Source organism: Schistocerca nitens, chromosome 1 (genome assembly GCF_023898315.1).
Source record: "Schistocerca nitens isolate TAMUIC-IGC-003100 chromosome 1, iqSchNite1.1, whole genome shotgun sequence".
NCBI classification, from domain to species: Eukaryota; Metazoa; Arthropoda; class Insecta; order Orthoptera; family Acrididae; genus Schistocerca; species Schistocerca nitens.
Window position 1 is genome coordinate 455,858,443 of NC_064614.1, and position 16,278 is coordinate 455,874,720.

The 16,278-nt window shown below is 44.6% G+C and overlaps 1 protein-coding gene across 1 annotated transcript in view; it reads left to right on the forward strand.

Annotated features, from left to right (window-relative positions):
- The window catches only part of LOC126251683 (protein argonaute-2), a 238,385-nt gene that overhangs the window by 202,156 nt on the left and 19,951 nt on the right, over nucleotides 1-16,278 (forward strand). The gene's annotated exons all lie outside the window — the stretch shown is intronic.

Here is a 16,278-nt window from a genome sequence, read left to right on the forward strand (position 1 = left end):
GGTCCACAACTCTTTTGTGGATACATGCGTAGCGAGCACGGGACCCCGAGCTAATGTGGCCCTCCTTCCTTTCCGGGCTGCATACCTTCCTTTTCCGCATCCTTCCCTATCCCCCATCTTGGCCCCCCCTCCCCTCACCTCTGGCTCTTTCCTTCCCTTTCTCCCCCTCTGGGAGTATGGTTTGTGCCTACGTCCGGAGACGGACGCTTGTAAATGTAACGCATTCTTTGCCTTCTCTGCTTGTATGTCTTCGTCCTTCCTTTGTCCTTCTCTTTTCCTTACCTCTTCTCTTTACCCTTTTCTCCGCTGTGGTGTTTGAGACCTCTCTTCTTTCCTTTCCCTTTCTTTGTTTTTCCCTTTCTCTTTCTTCCTCCGCGTAACTCCCCACCCCGGGTAGACAGGTAGGACACGTACGTACCCTCTGGTAACGGCCAGGCCCGGGGAGGGGTGATTACCCGAGCAGGTACATTCCGAAAGTGCCGATTGGTCCCTCCGTCCGTTTGTCGGGAGGTGTAACCTGAGGTGTGAACAATCACCTAAGGCGGGGGTGCCCTCAGAGAGGCCCCCACAAGGGAGGAGCGGAGGAGCGTGCCATCGGAGATGCCGGTAATCATGGGGGATTCTTCTGCAATGGTTTCCTCATCTTCCACTATGTCTGCTCACAAGCGGAAGTTCACTGAGTCTCAGCCACAGACAGTTCTTCCATCGTTGCCACAGTTCCTTGTTGTTTCTCGGTCTGATGAAGGTCACGGCTTCTCCACGGTCAACCCTTTCATTATTCAGAAAGGTGTCAACGCAATTGCAGGTCTTGTAAAGTCTTGTTCCAGATTACGGAATGGCACCTTGTTGTTAGAAACAGTCAGTGCCCTCCAGGCACAAAAATTGCTGCGTACTTCACTGCTCCACACCTTCCCTGTCTGGGTTGAAGCGCACCGCACTTTAAATTCCTCACGTTGAGTCGTTTATACACACTCCCTTGACGGATTGTCTGACGAAGAAATTCAGCACTACCTGTCTGTCCAGGGCGTAATGGCTGTTCATAGAGTTATGAAAAGGATTGACACGAACATTATTCCAACCTGCACTGTCTTCTTGACATTTGACAAAGTTCAACTCCCATCGAAAATCAAAGCAGGCTATGAGATAATTTCCGTTCGCCCTTACATCCCAAACCCTACGCGTTGCTATCGGTGTCAGCGGTTCAATCACACCAGCCAGTCCTGTTCCAGTCTGGCTAAATGTGTTACGTGTGGCAAGAATACCCATGAGGGTGCTTGTCCACCGCCATCCCCTCGTTGCATCAACTGTATGGGTGACCACACTGCTTCCTCTCGAGATTGCCCCATTTTTAAAGATGAAAAGCTCATTCAGGAAATCAGAGTGAAGGAAAAGGTGTCGACCTATGCTGCTCGAAAATTATTCAACAGTCGACAGCCCACCATGCCTCAGACAGAAAAATACAGCACTGTCCTTGCTTCTCCTCGGCCAACAAAGGAGGCGGCCACGCAGACTTGCGACCTCACCTTTAGTGCCACGGTCGTCAAATCGGCCAGCGCAAAGATCGCCCATTCAACCTCACCACCTTCGCCTGCCCACTCTATGGCTCACCCTTCATCGGGTTCTGCTAAATCTCGAGCCCAAAAGTCAGACACCAAGACTTTGAAAAAAGAGCATACTCGTGAAGATTTTTTACGTACCCCAACTTCACAACCATTGGTTCCTCCTTCATCTAAACATCATGTTTCCAAGAAGGCTAATAAGAAACCCAGTTCATCTCCTTCTCCGCCAAGGCATGTCTCATATACAGCACCACCTGGTGGAAATCGCCCTCGGCCGTCTTCTGTGTCGCCGAGGCGCACTGCTGGCGGCCGATCAACCGGCCGATCGCTGGTGGCAGGAGCTGCTCCTGAACAACCTATGGATCAGGATCTTCTGCCTTCGACTGAAAGCCACTCCATGCTGACGGTCGCAAGCTCTGAGCAGTCGTCGTGTTGACGGCAACCTTGGTCACATTCCTCCATTTTCTGTCCACCCTATGTCCATTATCCACTGGAATATCCGCTGCTTTCGAGCCAATCAGGATGAATTGTCGATCCTCTTATGATCCTACTCGCCGGTCATCTTCTGTCTTCAGGAAACAAAGCTGCGTCCCCATGACTGCTTTGTTCTCCCCCATTTTCAGTCCATCTGATTTGATCTCCCCTCTGTTGAAGGCACTCCAGCCCATGGACGACTCATGATTCTTCTCCATGATACTCTCCATTATCACCCAATCCCCTTAAACACTTCCTTCCAAGCTGTCGCTGTCCGTCTTTCCCTTTCTGGATATACCTTTTCTCTTTGTACTGTATACATTCCATCGTCCACACCAATGGCACGAGCTGATCTCCTTCATCTTCTTGGTCAGCTTCCACCCCCCCCTATTTGCTGGTTGGGGACTTCAATGCCCACCACCCGCTTTGGGGATCTCCACATCCTTGTCCACGTGGCTCACTATTGCTAGACGTCTTCCACCAAGGGGATCTAGTTTGCCTCAACACTGGGGTCCCTACATTTTTGTCTGCCTCCACGACAAATTTCTCTCATTTGGACCTTTCAGTTGGTACTGTTCCGCTAGCTCGGCGCTTCGAATGGTTCGCCCTTGATGATACACACTCGAGTGACCACTTTCCATGTGTCCTTAGACTGCAGCCTCAACTGCCATATATGCGCCCGCGACGCTAGAAGTTTGCCCAAGCCGATTGGACACTTTTCTCGTCTCTAGCGACATTCGATGACTGTCACTTTCCTAGCGTCGACGATGAGGTCACACATATTACAGACATTATTCTTACAGCTGCGGAATGTTCAATACCACGCACCTCTGAATTGCCCCGGCGCCCCCCAGTTCCTTGGTGGAACGAGGCATGCCGTGACGCAATACGTGAGCGGCGTCGTGCTCTTCGTGTTTTCCGCCACCATCCTACTTTGGCCAACTGTATCAGCTATAAGCAGCTCCGTGCGCGATGCCGTCGCATCATCTGCGATAGCAAGGAGGCAAGCTGGAAATTCTTTATCAGCTAATTTAACACCTTCACTCCCTCCTCGGAAGTTTGGAGTCGGATTCGACGCTTATCAGGTGCGCATAGTTTCTCCCCGGTCTCTGGGCTCACTGTCGCGCATGATACGTTAGTGGACCCCGTCGCAATTTCTAACTCATTGGGTCAACACTTTGCTGGGATTTCGAGCTCTTCAAATTACCCTCCAGCGTTTCTCCCGAAGAAACGTGCAGCAGAAGTGCAACCTCTTGCTTTCTTCTCTCAAAATCGCGAAAGCTATAATACTGTTTTCTCCATGCGGGAACTCCAACATGCACTCTCTTCTTCTCGCTCCTCCGCCCCAGGACTGGATGGTATCCACATCCAAATGTTGCTGCATTTATCAACCCATAGTCTGCGTTACCTCCTTCACCTTTATAATCGAATTTGGACCGACAGTACTTTTCCCAGACGATGGCGGGAAGCTATCGTCGTTCCTGTTCCGAAACCTGGAAAGGACAAACATCTCCCCTCTAGCTATTGCCCCATTTCTCTGACGAGTAGTGTATGTAAGGTTTTGGAGCGTATGGTGAATTGCCGTTTAGCTTGGTGGCTGGAGTCCCGCAGTCTTTTAACACCTGCCCAATGCGGTTTCCGAAAGCATCATTCTACAGTTGACCATCTTGTTGCTCTCTCAACTTATATCATGAACAATTTTCTCCGGAAACGCCAAACAGTAGCAATATTTTTTGATCTGGAGAGAGCATACGATACCTATTGGAGGACAGGCATCCTCCGCACACTGTTCTCTTGGGGCTTTCGAGGTCGGCTGCCCCTTTTTATTCGCGAATTTATGGCAGAGCGCACATTTAGAGTGCGGGTGAACACTACTCTCTCCCGGACTTTCTCCCAAGAAAATGGGGTACCCCAGGGCTCCGTGCTAAGTGTTGTACTGTTTGCCATTGCCATAAATCCAATTATGGATTGTCTCCTTCCTGATGTCTCGGGCTCCCTCTTTGTGGACGATTTTGCGATCTACTACAGCTCTGAACAGACCAGCCTTCTTGAACGACGTCTTCAAGGAAGTCTCGATCGCCTCCACTCTTGGAGCATCGAAACTGGCTTCCGTTTTTCTCCCAGTAAGACCGTTTGTGTTAATTTTTGGTGACGTAAGGAATTTCTTCCACCCTCCTTACATCTAGGACCTGTCAACCTTCCGTTTTTGGACGTCGCTAAATTGTTGGGTCTTTTGTTTGACAGAAAACTGTGCTGGTCCTCCCACGTTTCCTATCTTTCGGCTCGCTGTCTGCGATCCCTCAACACCCTCCGTGTCCTGAATGGGACCTCCTGGGGAGCGGACGGAGTGGTCCTTCTCCGCCTCTATCGCGCCTTAATTTGCTCGAAATTGGACTATGGAAGCATAGTCTACTCCTCTGCTCAGCCGTCTATTCTTCGGCGTCTCGACTCTATCCACCACCGTGGATTACGCTTAGTGTCTGGAGTTTTTTACACCAGCCCTGTGGAAAGCCTTTATGCTGAGACTGCTGAACCTCCGCTGTCCAATCGACGAGTAGTCCTTCTGAGTCATTATGTCTCATCTGTCTTCCATGCCTGCTAATCCAGCCCATCACATTTTTTTCTACGCCTCCTTGGATGTAGGGTATGCAAGCCGCCCTTCCTCCCTACTACCACCGGGAGTCCGCTTCCGTCAACTGCTCCATTCTCTTTCCTTACGCTTTCCTAAAACCTTCTTGACAACTTGGGGTACAGCACCGCCTTGGCTCTGTCCCGGGATCTGCCTGCTCCGTGACCTTTGTCAATTTCCCAAGGATGGTACCCCTTCACTTGTTTATCGTCGGGCATTTGCTGCTCTATGTGCACAAATGAAGGAAGCCACATTTATTTACACTGATGGCTCGAAAACATTGTTAGGTGTAGGGAGTGCCTATATTGTTGGCGACACCCCAAATCGATTTCGGCTTCCCGACCAGTGTTCGGTTTATACTGCGGAGCTATGCTGTTCTCCGGGCTGTCCAATACATCCGCTGCCATCAGCGGATACAGTGTGTTATCTGTTCAAATTCTCTCAGCTCTCTCCTCAGTCTCAAAGCTCTCTACCCTGTCCACCCTCTGGTCCACCGGATTCAGGACTGTCTGCGCTTGCTCCACCTGGGGGGCGTCTCGGTGGCGTTCCTCTGGCTCCCAGGACACGTTGATATCTGTGGAAATGAGGCGGCCGATATAGCGGCCAAGGCTGCAGTCTCTCTAATTCGGCCAGCTATTCTATTGATTCCCTTCGCCGATCTACGGAGCGTTTTATGTCATCATGTTGTTCTTTTATGGCACACACATTGGTCGACACTTCTCCATAGTAAATTGCAGGACGTGAAAGCTCTTCCCTGTGCTTGGACCTCTTCCTCCCGAATGCGTCGTCGGGAGGAGGTAATTTTAACTAGACTCCGGATAGGGCACTGTCTTTTTAGCCATCGACATCTTTTAAGCGGCGATCCTCCCCCACTCTGTCCCCACTGCTCTCAGCTGTGGACTGTAAGACACCTTTTAATTGAGTGCCCCTATTTTACTCCGTTACGCGCCCTTCTACAGCTGTCGCCTGATGTATCGTCCATTTTAGCAGATGACACGCGCTCGGCCGATCGCGTTCTCGAGTTTATTAGTGCCAGTGAGATGATGTCAGTCATTTGAAGCTTTTTTTGGGGACAACCAACCCCTTTCTGTTGTGGATTTTTAAGCCTTCCTTCTGCTTTTAGTTTCTCCAATTTTTTGAGTTTCGTTCCAATTGCTGCTGGTTTCCATTTTCGTTTAGTACTGTTTCCTAAGTCACGGACCGGGCACTAATGACCATAGCAGTTTTGCGCCCTAAAACAATATATATATAGAGGGAAACATTCCACAGAGGAAAAATATATCTAAAAACAAAGATGATGTGACTTACCAAATGAATGTGCTGGCAGGTCGACAGACACACAAACATACACACAAAATTCAAGCTTTCGCAACAAACTGTTGCCTCATCAGGAAAGAGGGAAGGAGAGGGAAAGACGAAAGGATGTGGGTTTTAAGGGAGAGGGTAAGGAGTCATTCCAATCCCGGGAGCGGAAAGACTTACCTTAGGGGGAAAAAAGGACGGGTATACACTCGCGCGCGCGCACACACACACATATCCATCCACACATATACAGACACAAGCAGACATATTTAAAGACAAAGAGTTTGGGCAGAGATGTCAGTTGAGGCAGAAGTGCAGAGGCAAAGATGTTGTTGAATGACAGGTGAGGTATGAGTGGCGGCAACTTGAAATTAGCGGAGATTGAGGCCTGGTGGATAACGGGAAGAGAGGATATATTGTAGAGCAAGTTCCCATCTCCGGAGTTCGGATAGGTTGGTGTTAGTGGGAAGTATCCAGATAACCCGGACGGTGTAACACTGTGCCAAGATGTGCTGGCCGTGCACCAAAGCATGTTTAGCCACAGGGTGATCCTCATTACCAACAAACACTGTCTGCCTGTGTCCATTCATGCGAATGGACAGTTTGTTGCTGGTCATTCCCACATAGAATGCGTCACAGTGTAGGCAGGTCAGTTGGTAGATCACGTGGGTGCTTTCACACGTGGCTCTGCCTTTGATCGTGTACACCTTCCGGGTTACAGGACTGGAGTAGGTGGTGGTGGGAGGGTGCATGGGACAGGTTTTACACCGGGGGCGGTTACAAGGGTGTTTGTTTGTGTGTCTATCGACGTGCCAGCACTTTCGTTTGGTAAGTCACTTCATCTGGGAAACATTCCACGTAGGAAAAATATATCTAAAAACAAAGATGATGTGACTTACCAAATGAAAGTGCTGGCAAGTCGACAGACACACAAACATACACACAGAATTCAACCTTTCGCAACAAACTGTTGCCTCATCAGGAAAGAGGGAAGGAGAGGGAAAGACGAAAGGATGTGGGTTTTAAGGGCGAGGGTAAGGAGTCATTCCAATCCCGGGAGCGGAAAGACTTACCTTAGGGAGAAAAAAGGACGGGTATACACTCGCGCACCCACACACATATCCATCCACACATATACAGACACAAGCAGACATATTTTGTCTTTAAATATGTCTGCTTGTGTCTGTATATGTGTGGATGGATATGTACTGTTGCTTGTTGGTGGGTTTGATGTGGACGGACGTGTGAAGCTGGCCATTGGACTGGTGGAGGTCAACGTCAGGGAAAGTGGCATGGGATTTGGAGTAGGACCAGGTGAATCTGATGGAACCAAAGGAGTTGAGGTTGGAGAGGAAATTCTGAAGTTCTTCTTCACTGTGAGTCCAGATCATGAAGATATCATCAATAAATGTGTACCAAACTTTGGGTTGGCAGGCCTGGGTAACCAAGAAGGCTTCCTCTAAAAGCGACCCATGAATAGGTTGGCGTACGAAGGGGCCATCCTGGTACCCATGGCTGTTCCCTTTAATTGTTGGTATGTCTGGCCTTCAAAATTGAAGAAGTTGTGGGTCAGGATGAAGCTGGCTAAGGTGATGAGGAAAGAGGTTTTAGGTAGGGTGGCAGGTGATCGGCGTGAAAGGAAGTGCTCCATCGCAGCGAGGCCCTGGACGTGCGGAATATTTGTGTATAAGGAAGTGGCATCAATGGTTACAAGGATGGTTTCCGGGGGTAACAGATTGGGTAAGGATTCCAGGCCTTCCAAGTAAGTGGTTGGTGTCTTTGATGAAGGATGGGAGACTGCATGTAATGGGTTGAAGGTGTTGATCTACGTAGGCAGAGATCCGTTCTGTGGGGGCTTGGTAACCAGTTACAATGGGGCGGCCGGGATGACTGGGTTTGTGAATTTTAGGATGGAGGTAGAAGGTAGGGGTGCGGGGTGTCGGTGGGGTCAGGAGGTTGATGGAGTCAGGTGAAAGGTTTTGCAGGGGGCCTAAGGTTCTGAGGATTCCTTGAAGCTCTGCCTGAACATCGGGAATGGGGTTACCTTGGCAAACTTTGTATGTGGTGTTGTCTGAAAGCTGATGCAGTCCCTCAGCCACATACTCCCGACGATCAAGTACCACGGACGTGGAACCCTTGTCCGCCGGAAGAATGACGATGGACCGGTCAGCCTTCAGATCACGGATAGCCTGGGCTTCATCAGTGGTGATGTTGGGAGTAGGATCAAGGTTTTTTAAGAAGGATTGAGACGCAAGGCTGGAAGTCAGAAATTCCTGGAACGCAGAGCCACATGTGAAAGCATCCACGTGATTTACCAACTGACCTGCCTACACTGTGATGCATTCTATGTGGGAATGACCAGCAACAAACTGTCCATTCGCATGAATGGACACAGGCAGACAGTGTTTGTTGGTAATGAGGATCACCCTGTGGCTAAACATGCCTTGGTGCACGGCCAGCACATCTTGGCACAGTGTTACACCGTCCGGGTTATCTGGATACTTCCCATCAACACCAACCTATCCGAACTCCGGAGATGGGAACTTGCTCTTCAATATATCCTCTCTTCCCGTTACCCACCAGGCCTCAATCTCCGCTAATTTCAAGTTGCCGCCACTCATACCTCACCTGTCATTCAACATCATCTTTGCCTCTTCACTTCCGCCTCGACTGACATCTCTGCCCGAACTCTTTGTCTTTAAATATGTCTGCTTGTCTCTGTGTATATGCGGATGTGTGTGTGCATGCGAGTGTATACCCGTCCTTTTTTCCCCCTAAGGTAAGTCTTTCCGCTCCCGGGATAGGAATGACTCCTTACACTCTCCCTTAAAACCCACATCCTTTCGTCTTTCCCTCTCCTTCCCTCTTTCCTGATGAGGCAATAGTTTGTTGTGAAAGCTTGAATTTTGTGTGTGTGTTTGTGTTTGTTTGTGTGTCTATCGACCTGCCAGCACTTTCGTTCGGTAAGTCACATTATCTTTGTTTTAGATATATTTTTCCCACGTGGAATGTTTACCAAATGACTGGCAGGTCGACAGACACACAAACATTTTCGCAACAAACTGTTGCCTCATCAGGAAAGAGGGAAGGAGAGGGAAAGACGAAAGGATGTGGGTTTTAAGGGAGAGGGTAAGGAGTCATTCCAATCCCGGGAGCGGAAAGACTTACCTTAGGGGGAAAAAAGTGCAATTATTGTGAAATTGTTGACAAAAATCTGTCTGATAAGTGTTCTGCCAGTTTAATTTGATCATTCACTAAAGTCAGATAATTTTTCCCATATAGTTTCGTTATGGACAACACCTGAAGGAGGAGGTGTGTTAATATTTAATTCAACATCTTATTGACACTTTAGTTCGCATAAATTCCTCCATAAGTGGAACACAAAACATCTACCTGACGTAAATCTGTATCTTGTTTTTTAATATATAGACTGGATCTCATTCTGAGGTTTGTTATCATCCCATATTTAACTGAACAAAACCTGTCAATAGATTGGGCACAAATTCAGATCTTACAATCAAACCAAAATGTAACTAATTTGGTATTATTACAATATATTTTAATATTTTATTAATGATTTGTAAGTGTTCTCTAAGATACTCGATAATACGTTGATCAGGGTTAGCATTAGTTGTTTGTATTTCAGCCTTTAATTCTGACTTAAGTTAGTAGTTGCACTGTCTGTCTAGTATTAAACTCTGCTCTTTTGTTTCTGCCAACAGTTTTTTCAAATTAATGCGTTGAGTTTCGATACTTTATTAACAGTACTGAATGTAGTCCACAGCCAATCACCTTGAGCTTTGATGCTCTTGATAGTAACATCTAACCCATTATTAAATTCAGATTTTCAAATCGGCAATAGAGCTTTCAGCACCTCTTTCACCTTGTGTGTCATCATTAACATAAAGTACAAACAATAAAGGGTTTGCACCTAATCTTCTACCGCTGCTAGCAATCAAAGTTTGACAACTCCCTTGAACCAATCCAACAAATTCAGATTGCTAACCCCTACTCCAAACTACCTCCACAAGACACACACACACACACACACACACACACACCACCACCACCACCACCACCACCACCACCACCACCACCACCAGCCACAATAACAGCAACAAAAATCAGCTTTGAGTAAATACAGCTCACCAGGCAGTGCTTGCATTGACCGCCTTGTTGCAATGGTGATTGGAAAGTAGATTGATGTGATGGGTGAAATGCATTGTTTGGATGAGTGCACAGCTGAAGCCACTGTTGCTGTAGTGTGATGAGATGCAGGCATGTTGACTGTTGAAGCTGGGAGGTCATTGTGGCACTGATGAACAATAGTAGCCCTTAGAAGCAAAAGTCAACACTTTTCCAACTTGTGGACTTTCAAAATTCTTCTTTGACATAATTGTACTCACTGGATTTAATGATTGTACCTTGACCACACAATACCTCTTAATGCCTTTTTGTTACAATGCTATTAATGACTTTTGCACTGCAATGTAATCTTGGCTGCTGACCCCATTGCTAATGACAGCAGCAGTGTTTAGCAGAAATTCTTTAGACAAAAATTACAAATTTCTTCTTGATTGTTACTAGATTTCTTCTTCTCCTCTAAATCTTTTAGATTTTACAGTACAATAATACTCCGGTTTCTACACTTGTCTTATGATTTTCATATGTGGGAAATGTGTAAGAATTCAGGTTATCTTCTTGGATATTCTTAAATTCTGAACTTATCTGTCTTGGATTGCCACTCTGCCTCACCACATAGTTCTTCTGATCAAAGATTTCTGTGCTGCAACTGTATTTGTGCTAAAAACCTGAAAGTGCTTACCTGCAACTTCCTATCAGTTAATGGAAAGTAGTTCTTCAAGCTTGTATTGATCCATTAATTACAACACTCGAACACCTCATACAATTTTTTTATTCCATATGGATTGTGACATTATATGTGTTTAATACAAGTTGATTCACAATTCTTTTTAGAATGACCGTTCAGCATTATCTCTTGTTCCGATGAGGTAATACCGATTGTCATGGTACCTGTTACTCTGTGATACATGGTTCCTCTCTGAGCCAGAATGAGACTGCATGGAATAAACTGCCAGATTAGCAAGTACCACCAAGCGTGATAAAGCAGCTATCCTCAACCTGCCTTGCAGAAACACTGCATCCATCTGTACCAGATTACATATGCAAACAAGATGAAACTCCCAAACATAACAAAAATCTAAACTTACTATTCAAACCAAAAAGCAGTTTCATTGTGGTGATCACCATTTGTCAGTTACTGTAGACGTTGTACAATACATTACTTTACCAAAGTTCTATTTTACACGTTACGTATCTACAGACAGTGTAATGTCATGATCATCAGAGAAAGGAACTATGTAAGTCTTATTTTTATAGCAACTCACTAATTACCTCAGAGGTCATTTAATTACTAGCATGCCACAGTGCTTCATTTTTAACAGTATTGAATCGTGTAGTTTCCATATTCCAACACTGCTGCCACTCTCTTGCTTATAAAGCTGGATTTTCACACACAGCTGATGTGGCATCATAGCAAATGGAACAACATCTGGAACTACAGTGATACAGTGAAGCTGCCATTTCTCCACTTTAACAGTAAAATTTGTCATGACATGGGGATCCCATGAAGGATGATCAGTATCCAGGAATGTGACTGGAATGTTCATTTGGAGCAAAAAACTTCATACAGAGATATGCCGTTTTCTGAATGGTTTCAGTGGCAGAACGCGTGTAATGTACATCTGCTTTTGGGGTAGTGGCACACACATGTGTCTTACCCATCCGAATCTTTGAAGTTTTATTCTAGCCTGGTCTATGTCATTACTTTCAACATCTTTGCTGTGGACGTCTTTCTGCTGTTAAACTCCCCCATGATCTCACAGGTACCGATAATACATTGTGAGTGAAGTAGTGCTAGAGATTCAGTATGTACCAGAGAGAAGCATTGGTTAAATGCATTTGTACACTGCTAACCAAAATGCTGCACATCTACACTAATAAAGAATATGCAGATGCGGTGTTTGTTGATAATGGGATATTCAAACATTTCTCATGAACTGTAGAACAGCTGTAATGTGACATGTACAATAATGCTTGGAGGTGTTTGTGGTAAAAGTAGATATTTTTAAATTGTTACATCGTAAAATTCGTGTTGTAATGTTTACTAACTGGTGTACACATGTAAACCTGACAATTTGTTGAATAACAATGTTCATCAAATGTTTTGTTTCAGAAACCATTCTGAATAAGGCATGTGTCCACATGAATGTTTTTTAACTTCAAATGATCATTACTGTCATATCCCTGAATATTGCCCATCCCTCCTGGGACACCCTGTATAGACTGAAATTACGTGACTCTGTCATTCTGAGGAATGTGACAAAATCTCTACACTAAGAACTAAATCAGGAAGGGGATGTCATGCCAAAATAACACTTTGATGTCAGAAGCACTGATGGACGCAAATACTCATTGTACAAAATTACAAAGTGTAGTCTATTCAAGTTAATAAAAATGGAATGTCACTCATTCAGTTTGTCATTAAGTACCCACTAACACATAAGTAGGGCTTTAAGATGTTCCAAGTCCCAACAAAGAATTGAAACCAAAGTTATTAACCCTGTAACTACAAAAAGTTCTCTTCCAATTTCAGTTGTCAGGCATTTAAATGCATTTATAACCAGAGTATGCTGTCATTGCCAGCATCCAAATAAGCTTCTTATAGGAATGAAGTGAGCTACTGGTAAACTAAACCTCTGTTATTAACCAATCAGTTAGCTTTTTAGATCCAAAGTAATCAACGCAAAAACAAGACTTACAAATGGATCAGATGATTCAAATCTTAAATACATTCAGTGCATAAATTTGTTATTGAATACTCATAAGAGGAATGATAGAATTAGTAATTGCCATCAAACACACATTATTATTTTGTCGTTGTGATTATTCATATGATTTAACATATACAACATGAAGTGCTTACACATTGATGTAATAGTTGTGAGTGTGGTAACAACAAATTAAATGTAACCACAAAGTATACTGAGATGGGTGTTCGTCCAACTCTCACAATTATCTCACTTTTACTTAAATCGTCATGTAATACAGGTAACAGTAAGACAGTGGCAAAAGCTTTTTTGAAAGTATAGTCTATTGTGTATATAAATGTGCAAAACAGATTGGTTTAACTTAAATCTCTTGCTTATCACATTCTTTTTTATGTTAGTGGTATCACAAACTTAAAATAATTTTAACTTTCAGTGGCATGGCTAGGACTCCCCTCTATAGGTCACAGGTGCAGTACACAAAGGAGGCAACTACTTGGGTAGCAAAGAACTTGTGGAGTGCTCATGAGGGTTTTCTAGGTTAGACGGTAGTTTGAGGTGCTCTGATGAACACTTGCCAGTCGATATGCATCAAGGGAAGTCAAACAGTGTTAGAGTAAACACACTTCGACTGTCAAAATTTTGTCAGTAAACTGTCGAAGTATTTGTAATAAAGTTTCTGAATTTGCTGCCCTCCAGGAAAATACTCATGCTCAAATTATTCTTGGGACCAAGAGCTGGCTGAAATCTCAGGTGAAAAGCTCTCACGTTTAGCGAGTTTGGAACATATCTTGGAAATAGAGGCCATAAGAGGGCAAGTGTTCATTGTAGTTGACAACTCTTATTATTGAGGTTGCAGTTGAGTGAAATAGTGAAGTGTAACAGGTGCAGGTGAAACCAAGTTAATTGTTAGATGTTTTTACCAGCCACCCGACTCTGTTGTGACAATACTAGACTCATTCAAAGAATGTCTGTGGTCAGTAGTGCAGAAGTACCCAAATCGTGCAATACTTGTTGGAGGTAACTTTAACCTACAGAGTATAGATGGGGATGTCTATGGATCCAACGTGGAAGGCACACACAGACAGTCATGCGAAGCACGCATTGTCTGGAACCTATCGAGCAGCTAGGTTGGCAGCCCACACACAATGGAAATATCTTAGATCTTGTTGCTACAAACAGGCCGGACCTTATCGACAATATCACTATAGAAGCGGTGATTAGCAATCATGATGTCATTATAGCAGCTATGGTTATGAAATTAAAAAGAGTCCGTCAAGAAGGCTAGAAGGTTGTTTCTGCTAGATAGAGCAAATAAGCAGTTGTTAGCATCTCACTTTGACAGTGAATTGATAACACTTGGCTCCAGTAAGGTGGATGCAGAGGAATTATGGGAAAAGTTTAAGTAGATTGCAAATTGTAGCCTGGACAGGTGTGCACCTAGTAAGTGGATAAAGGATGGAAATAATGAAATTTGGGAGATGCTGAGGAAGCAGAGGTTGTCGCACCCTCTGTTCAAAAGAGAACGCACAAATGGCGACAAGCCACGGTTAGTAGAGATTTGTGTGTCTGTGAAAAGATCTATGTCCGAAGCATACAGTAACTACCACTGTCACACCATAGCAAAAAATCTGGCGGGGAACCTGAGAAAATTCTGGTCCTGTGTAAAATCACTAAGTGGGTCTAAGGCTTACATTCCGTCCCTTGTTGACCAGTCTCGTGTGGCAGTTGAAGACAGCAAAACGAAAGCAGAAGTTTTAAATTTCGCATTCAAAAAATCATTCACACAGGCAAATCATACAAACATACCGTCCTGTGACCATTGGACAGACTCTTGTATGGATAACATAGTGCTAAGCATCCCTGGCGTAGAGAAAAAACTAAAAGGATTGAAAGCAAATAAATCACCAGGTCCGTATGGAATCCCAGTTCGGTTTTACAAGGAGTACTCTACGGCATTGGCTCCTTACCTAGCTGCCATTTATCATGTTCCAAGCGACTGAAAAAAAGTGCAGGTGATTCCAGTATAGAAGAAGGGTAAAAGATCAGTCCCACAAAAATACATACTAATATCCCTAACTTCTGTTTAATCCTTGAAAACATTCTCAGTTTGAATATAATGAACTATCTTGAGACTGAGCAGTTTATGTCCACAAATCAGCATGGTTTTAGAAAGCATCACTCATGTGAAACTCAGTTTGCCCTTTTCTCACATGATGCACTGTGAACTAGGGATGAAAGACAAATAGGCAGATTCTGTATTGTAGATTTCTCGGAAGCATTTGACATGGTGCGCCATTGCAGGCTGTTAACAAAGGTACAAGCATGTGGAATAAGTTCATAGATATGCAGGTTGCTTGAGGACTTCTTAAGTAATAGAACTCTGTATGTTGTCCATGACGGCGAGTGTTCATCAGAGACAAGGGGTATCATCAGGAGTGCTCCAGGGATGTGTTACAGGACTGCTGTTGTTCTTTATATACATAAGTGATTTGGCGGACAGAGTGAACAGCAATCTGCAGTTGTTTGCTGATGATGTGTGATGTACGATAAGATGTCGAAAGATACAAGACAACTTAGACACAATTTCTAGTTGGTGTGATGGAATGGGTACTAGCTCTAAATGTGGAAAAATCTAAGTTATGCAGATGGGTAGGAAGAACAAACCTGAAATGTTCAGTTACAGTATTACTAGTGTCCAGCTTTGACACAGCCAAGTCATTTAAATATCTGGGCGTAATGCTGCAAAGTGATATGAAATGGAACGAGCATGTGAGAACTGTGTAATGGAAGGTGAATGGTTGACTTCAGTTTGTTGGTAGGATTTTGGGACAGAGTGATTCACCTGTGAAGGAGACCTCATATAGGGTGCTGGTGCAGCCTATTCTTGACTACTGTTTGAGTGTTTGGGATCCTTACCAGGTCAAATTGAAGGAAACCATAAGAGCAATTCAGAGGTGGGCTGCTACATTCGTTACCAGTAGGTACAAACAACACCTTAAGTGTTGCAGAGATGCTTTGGGAACTCAAATGAGGGTCCCTGGATGGAAGGCGACATTCTTTTTGAGAAACGCTATTGAGAAAATTGATAGAACCAGCAGTTGTAGCTGACAGCTGAATGATTCTACTGCTGTCCACATACATTGTGCATAAAGACCACAAAGATAAGATTCAAGAAATTAGGGCTCATACGGGAGGCATATAGACAGTAGTTTTCCTCTTGCACTATATGTGAACGGAACAGGAAAGGAGATGACTAGTAGTGGCATAGGGTACCTTTCACCAGGCACTGTATGGTGGCTTGCGGAGTATCTATGTAGATGTAGATGGTGAAAAATAATGTGATGAATTTTGAAGTTTCCATATGCAAATTTGATGATACATAAGTGGTACCACCTAATTGCTTGTGGAATAGCAACTTAGACTTACTTGCAGTTTAGTCACAATATTTATTATTGATTTTGAC